Genomic DNA, 8,653 nt, shown 5'->3' with positions numbered 1-8,653 from the left:
AGGTCGTTAAATTTTTGGAGCACTCACTTCGTATTAGAGCACCAAACCGTTGTATGGTCTATTTGATACTAAATGTGAGATTTTTCCAACCAATAATGAAATTATTATTGTTTTTTATTGATAATCTTTTTGTTGTTGTACAATTAATCAAATCAGAATTGAATGTTTGCAGGTAATTGATATCTTTATTAATAGCATTATGAAGTAGTAGCAACTTATACGAAGAAGGCAGAGCAGTGTGTTCGCACTTATGTTGTATGTACTGTATACCTACTTACCTGCCTATAAGCGTTGAGTTTGGTTTTTTTCAAATTTTTTTGGTGGTTGGTTGTTATTAAAAGATAAGAGGGGGACAGCTTAACCTTTTGAGGTGAAGAGAGTAGTCAGGCAATATTTCGCAAGGACTATACAAACATGAATTAAAAAATTATTTTCAATGTCCCAACCCATGTGGATTGTTTAACAAAATATTTTTCAATAAACGCGAATTTGTTAACAAAATATTTTTGATTATACGCGGATTTTTTTAACAAAATATTGTTCATTAAAAGTGGATTTTTTAACAAAATGTTTTTTTATAAACCTGGATTTAACAAAATATTTTTTAATAAACGTAGATTTTTTAACAAAATATTTTTCAATAAACTTGGATTAAAAAAATGTTTTTCAACAATCTTGGATCATTTATAAAATATTTTTTAATAAACGTGGATTTTTTATAAAATATTTTTCAATAAACGTGGATTTCTTATAAAATATTTTTCAATAAACGTGGATTTTTTTATAAAATATTTTTTCAATAAACGTGGATTTTTTATAAAATATTTTTCAATAATCGTGTATTTTTTACAAAATATTTACAATAACCATGAATTTTTTAAAAATTTTTTCTTGGATTTTTGAAAAATAATTTCCAACTGTCGTGGATTTTTCAAATTTTTTTCCAATTATCGTGGATATTCTAAATTATTGTTTTTAAATATTCGAGGATTTTTTTTTAAATATTGTGGATTTTTTAAAATATATTTTTCAATAATCGTGGATCTTTTAAAATATATTTTTCAATAATCGTGGATTTTTTAAAATATATTTTTCAATAATCGTCGATTTTTTAAAATATATTTTTCAATAATCGTGGATTTTTAAAAATATATCTTTCAATAATCGTGGATTTTTTTAAAATATATCTTTCAATAATCGTGGATTATTTAAAAAAATATTTTTCAATAATCGTGGATTTTTTAAAAAAATATTTTTCAATAATCGTGGATTTTTTAAAAAAATATTTTTCAATAATCGTGGATTTTTTAAAAAAATATTTTTCAATAATCGTGGATTTTTTAAAAAAATATTTTTCAATAATCGTGGATTTTTTAAAAAAATATTTTTCAATAATCGTGGATTTTTTAAAAAAATATTTTTCAATAATCGTGGATTTTTTAAAAAAATATTTTTCAATAATCGTGGATTTTTTAAAAAAATATTTTTCAATAATCGTGGATTTTTTAAAAAAATATTTTTCAATAATCGTGGATTTAAAAAAAAAAAATATTTTTCAATAATCGTGGATTTTTTAAAAAAAAAATATTTTTCAATAATCGTGGATTTTTTAAAAAAAAAAAAAATATTATTTAATAATCGTGGATTTAAAAAAAAATATTTTTCAATAATCGTGGATTTTTTTAAAAAAAATATTATTTAATAATCGTGGATTTAAAAAAAAAATATTTTTTCAATAATCGTGGACTTTTTAAAAAAATATTTTTCAATAATCGTGGATTTTTTAAAAAAATTTTTTTCAATAATCGTGGATTTTTTAACAAATATTTTTCAATAATCGTGGATTTTTTAACAAATATTTTTCAATAATCGTGGATTTTTTAACAAATATTTTTCAATAATCGTGGATTTTTTAACAAATATTTTTCAATAATCGTGGATTTTTTAATAATATTATTCAAAAATCGTGGATTTTTTAACAAATATTTTTCAATAATCGTGGATTTTTTAACAAATATTTTTCAATAATCGTGGATTTTTTAACAAATATTTTTCAATAATCGTGGATTTTTTAACAAATATTTTTCAATAATCGTGGATTTTTTAACAAATATTTTTCAATAATCGTGGATTTTTTAACAAATATTTTTCAATAATCGTGGATTTTTTAACAAATATTTTTCAATAATCGTGGATTTTTTAACAAATATTTTTCAATAATCGTGGATTTTTTAACAAATATTTTTCAATAATCGTGGATTTTTTAACAAATATTTTTCAATAATCGTGTATTTTTTAACAAATATTTTTCAATAATCGTGGATTTTTTAACAAATATTTTTCAATAATCGTGGATTTTTTAACAAATATTTTTCAATAATCGTGGATTTTTTAAAATGTATTTTTTCAATAATCGTGGATTTTTTAAAATATATTTTTCAATAATCGTGGATTTTTTAACAAATATTTTTCAATAATCGTGGATTTTTTAACAAATATTTTTCAATAATCGTGGATTTTTTAACAAATATTTTTCAATAATCGTGGATTTTTTAACAAATATTTTTCAATAATCGTGGATTTTTTAACAAATATTTTTCAATAATCGTGGATTTTTTAACAAATATTTTTCAATAATCGTGGATTTTTTAACAAATATTTTTCAATAATCGTGGATTTTTAAACAAATATTTTTCAATAATCGTGGATTTTTTAAAATATATTTTTTCAATAATCGTGGATTTTTGTTGTAATATCAGCATCTCCACGATGTGATCGTACAACACACAACACACATGATGGCACATGCGATGAGTTGGCATTGTGTGAACACACACAAGATTGTAAATAGATTCGTTCTTAGACTTAAGGGTACTTGTGTAATGTGTAATAGAATAAGAAATCACTCGTAATAAAGAACTCAACGAAGCAACACAACGTTTTTCATTTTACCCGCTGCAGACATCAACAAGATTACTTACAACAGGTTATGGGCCCAGGATACTCAAAAGGACAACGCTAAGGAAATCAACATTGAAAAGACGTATTGGAAAGATAAATTGTGACCAGGATCAGCAAAGGAACAACGCATTTGAAAAACGTATTGGAAAAGTTGCTAGTGAAAAATCTGTGTGATTTAAGAAGAGTGCAGAACAATTGAAGGCTGAGAAACATTTTGTTATAACTGTGTGTCAGTTGTTTAGCATCGTGAGTCGATAGCAAACAAAACAAAATGAATTCAATGTACAATATTGAGAAGTTAACGGAAGAAAACTACGAGTCATGGTGTTTGCAAGTAAAGTCCGTTTTGATCCACCAAGACCTTTGGAGTGTGATCTCAGAGAAGGCAGAAGATAATGTATCCTGGAAGAAGCGTGACGAAAAGGCAATGGCAACGATCATATTGAGCGTAACTCCTGTCCAGCTTTCTTACATCAAGAGCTGTAAGTCGGCTAAAGAAGCATGGGACAGTTTGAGTGCAGTGCATCGACCGAAAGGGCCAGTGAGGAAGGTCTCGCTGTTCAAGCAGTTGCTGAGTATGAAGATGAGTGAAGGCGAATGAATCCAGCACTACCTGGGTGAATTCACGTCCGTCGTGGATAAACTGGCTGACACAGGTATAGATTTGGCTGAAGAATTGTTAGTGATTTTGATCCTCGCCAGTTTGCCAGAGTCCTTCGAGAACTTGGTTGTTGCATTGGAGTCGAGGGATGATTTACCTACGCTGTGTGCGCTGAAGGTAAAATTGTCAGAGGAAAGCGAAAGACGCAAATCATCAGCACATAGAAAAGATGTCCACTCCAATCAGGCGTTTATGGCACTAGACGCAAAAAGTAGCAACAACAACAAAACAAGAAGAAAATCCAATACGCAAAATAATGAAGACATTACGCACAAGAAGAATGTTAGCAACAACAACGATGCAGGTAGCAACCCCAGGCATTCGCGCAGAAGAAATGCAAAGTGTTACAGTTGTGGCGGCAGAGGCCATTACGCAGCGAAATGCAGACAAGCAGCGAAAAAGGGTAAGCTGCGACACCCCAACGAGCATGCATACACAGTGTTGGCGACGAGTGACAACAAAAATGTTAGAAAGAACATCTGGTGTTTGGACAGTGGTTCTTCTTCGCATCTGTGTAATAACCGTAATTTGTTTACGAGTTTTGAGCATCACCAAGAAAAGATTTGCCTAGCAAATGGACAGCAAATTGAAGCAAGAGGAAGGGGGAAAGTGCTCGTCAACAAGGGGAAAATCGAATTAAATGACGTGTTGTTTGTGCCGGACCTGCAGTGTAATTTGTTGGCGGTTGGCAGAGTAGCGGCAAAACATGATGTTGTTTTTAGAAGAAATTGCGCATTGATCCTAAACAAACAAGAAGTGGTGCTGACAGCAAGAAGGGCCAATAATTTGTTTTTGTACACCGATCATGCTGAGAATGAGTTTCTAGCGAAAACAAAAACAAATTCAATGAAGTGCCGTTACGGTCGTCAGAAAGGGGAGAGCCCAAATAAACAAGCTGATGATCGATCGTATGAAGCGAATGTGTTTCGCAGAACAAGAAGTAGAAAAGCCGTTAGGTCAACCGTTGTGGATCCCTTATGAAGGGGGACATCATACAGGAGGAGAAAATGGATTATTAGTTAATCATTGATTGAAAATACTGTGTATTTATTTAGAATATTTTTGTAATGAGTTTACAAACTTTATGTTGAGCAATGTAAATAAAAATTATGATTTCTTGAGTTTTGGTTTTGATCTGTGTGTATGTGTGTTGAGGAGGAGTGTTGTAATATCAGCATCTCCACGATGTGATCGTACAACACACAACACACATGATGGCACATGCGATGAGTTGGCATTGTGTGAACACACACAAGATTGTAAATAGATTCGTTCTTAGACTTAAGGGTACTTGTGTAATGTGTAATAGAATAAGAAATCACTCGTAATAAAGAACTCAACGAAGCAACACAACGTTTTTCATTTTACCCGCTGCAGACATCAACAAGATTACTTACAACAATTTTTTAAAATGTATTTTTTCAATAATCGTGGATTTTTTAAAATATATTTTTCAATAATCGTGGATTTTTTAAAATGTATTTTTTCAATAATCGTGGATTTTTTAAAATATATTTTTCAATAATCGTGGATTTTTTAACAAATATTTTTCAATAATCGTGGATTTTTTAACAAATATTTTTCAATAATCGTGGATTTTTTAACAAATATTTTTCAATAATCGTGGGTTTTTAAACAAATATTTTTCAATAATCGTGGATTTTTTAAAATATATTTTTTCAATAATCGTGGATTTTTTAAAATATATTTTTTCAATAATCGTGGATTTTTTAAAATATATTTTTTCAATAATCGTGGATTTTTTAAAATATATTTTTCAATAATCGTGGATTTTTTAAAATATATTTTTTCAATAATCGTGGATTTTTTAAAATATATTTTTTCAATAATCGTGGATTTTTTAAAATATATTTTTTCAATAATCGTGGATTTTTTAAAATATATTTTTTCGATAATCGTGGATTTTTTAAAATATATTTTTTCAATAATCGTGGATTTTTTAAAATATATTTTTTCAATAATCGTGGATTTTTTAAAATATATTTTTTAAATAATCGTGGATTTTTTAAAATATATTTTTTCAATAATCGTGGATTTTTTAAAATATATTTTTTCAATAATCGTGGATTTTTTAAAATATATTTTTTCAATAATCGTGGATTTTTTAAAATATATTTTTTAAATAATCGTGGATTTTTTAAAATATATTTTTTCAATAATCGTGGATTTTTTAAAATATATTTTTTCAATAAACGTGGATTTTTTAAAATATATTTTTTCAATAATCGTGGATTTTTTAAAATATATTTTTCAATAATCGTGGATTTCTTAAAAAAATCTTTTTCAATAATCGTGGATTTTTTAAAATATATTTTTTCAATAATCGTGGATTTTTTAAAATATATTTTTTCAATAATCGTGGATTTTTTAAAATATATTTTTCAATAATCGTGGATTTTTTAAAATATATTTTTTCAATAATCGTGGATTTTTTAAAATATATTTTTTCAATAATCGTGGATTTTTTAAAATATATTTTTTTAATAATCGTGGATTTTTTAAAATATATTTTTTCAATAATCGTGGATTTTTTAAAATATATTTTTTCAATAATCGTGGATTTTTTAAAATGTATTTTTTCAATAATCGTGGATTTTTTAAAATATATTTTTCAATATCGTGGATTTTTTAAAATATATTTTTCAATAATCGTGGATTTTTTAAAATATATTTTTCAATAATCGTGGATTTTTTAAAATATATTTTTCAATAATCGTGGATTTTTTAAAATATATTTTTCAATAATCGTGGATTTTTTAAAATATATTTTTCAATAATCGTGGATTTTTTAAAATATATTTTTCAATAATCGTGGATTTTTTAAAAAAATATTTCTCAATAATCGTGGATTTTTTAAAAAAATATTTCTCAATAATCGTGTATTTTTTAACAAATATTTTTCAATAATCGTAGATTTTTTAAAAAATATTTTTAATAATCGTGGATTTTTTAAAAAATATTTTTCAATAATCGTAGATTTTTTAAAAAATGTTTTTCAATAATCGTGGATTTTTTAAAATATATTTTTCAATAATCGTGGATTTTTTAACAAATATTTTTCAATAATCGTGGATTTTTTAAAATATATTTTTCAATAATCGTGGATTTTTTAACAAATATTTTTCAATAATCGTGGATTTTTTAAAATATATTTTTCAATAATCGTGGATTTTTTAAAATATATTTTTCAATAATCGTGGATTTTTTAAAATATATTTTTTCAATAATCGTGGATTTTTTAAAATATATTTTTCAATAATCGTGGATTTTTTAAAATATATTTTTCAATAATCGTGGATTTTTTAAAATATATTTTTCAATAATCGTGGATTTTTTAAAATATATTTTTCAATAATCGTGGATTTTTTAAAATATATTTTTCAATAATCGTGGATTTTTTAAAATATATTTTTTCAATAATTGTGGTTTTTAAAGAATATTTTTTGATTATTTAATTTTTTTTTCAAAAATCGTGGATTTTTTAAAATATATTTTTCAATAATCGTGGATTTCTTTTTAAAATATATTTTTCAATAATCGTGGATTTCTTTTTTAAATATTTTTTTATCAATCGTGGATTTTTTAACAAATATTTTTTTAACAATCGTGGATTTTTTAACAAATATTTTTCAATGATCATAAATTTTTAAAAAATATTTTGCAATGATCATAAATTTTTAAAAAATATTTTGCAATGATCATAAATTTTTAAAAAATATTTGTCAATAATCGCGGATTTTTTAGAAAATATTTTTCAAACATCGTGGATTTTTTAAAAAATATTTTTTAATAATCGTGGATTTTTTAAAATATATTTTTTTATAATATTGAATTTTTTAAAAAATATTTTTAATAATCGTGGATTTGTTCGAAAATATTTTGTAATAATCGTAGATTTGACCGAAAATATTTTTCAATAATAACGGATTCTTAAAAAAAATATTATTCAATAATCGTGGATCTTTTAAAATATATTTTTTTTTTAAAATCGTGGATTTGTCCACGATTAAAGGATTTGTCCGAAAATATTTTTCAATAACGGATTTAAAAAAAAAATATTTTTCAATAACCGTGGATTTTTGTAAAAAATATTTTTTTAAAAATCGTGGATTTGTCCGAAAATATTTTTGAATAATAACGAATTTAAAAAAACCATTTTCAATAATCGTGGATTTTTTAAAAAATATTTTTCAATAATCGTGTTTTTTTTAAAAAATATTTTTCAATAATCGTGGATTTTTTTAAAAAATATTTTTCAATAATCGTGGATTTTTTTAAAAAATATTTTTCAATAATCGTGGATTTTTTAAAAAATATTTTTCAATAATCGTGGATTTTTTAATAAATATTTTTCAATAATCGTGGATTTTTTTAAAAAATATTTTTCAATAATCGTTTATTTTTTTAAAAATATTTTTCAATAATCGTTTATTTTTTAAAAAATATTTTTCAATAATCGTGGATTTAAAAAAAAAATATTGTCCAATAAAAATTAAAAAATACAGTAATGGCTGATTAAAATAATAAAAAATATTTTTCAATGGTCGCTGATTGAAAAATATAAAAAAATAAAAAATATTGTTTTTTTAATAAAGTTTCAATAATTGTGAATTTAAAAAATATTTTTAAATTTTTAAAAAAAAAATATTTTAATATTAATAATATTATTCAATAATCTTGTTTTTCAATAAACATTGTTTTTTTTTTTTTAATTATTTCTTAAAATAATAATTAAAAAAAAAGTTCAATAATCGTGGATTTTTCAAAAGAAAATATATCAATAGTCATGGATAATCGTTGATTTGTTTAAATATTTTTCAATTGTGGATTGTTAAAAAAAACATTTTGTTAGAATCGTGGATTTTTTTAAAAAATATTTTTCAATATCGTAATCGTTTTTGGAGGAATTTCACCTTGATCGCAATGGGTTAATAATATCATTCAAAACTGGTAATTGAATAGAATTCCAATACATTTCTACTAACGACCGGCAATTAGCTACCAGTTATA

The sequence above is a fragment of the Musca autumnalis genome, unplaced genomic scaffold, assembly GCF_047663935.1.
Source record: "Musca autumnalis isolate F117 unplaced genomic scaffold, ASM4766393v1 scaffold_1, whole genome shotgun sequence".
Taxonomy (NCBI): domain Eukaryota; kingdom Metazoa; phylum Arthropoda; class Insecta; order Diptera; family Muscidae; genus Musca; species Musca autumnalis.
Note: the sequence above shows the minus strand (reverse complement) of the source record.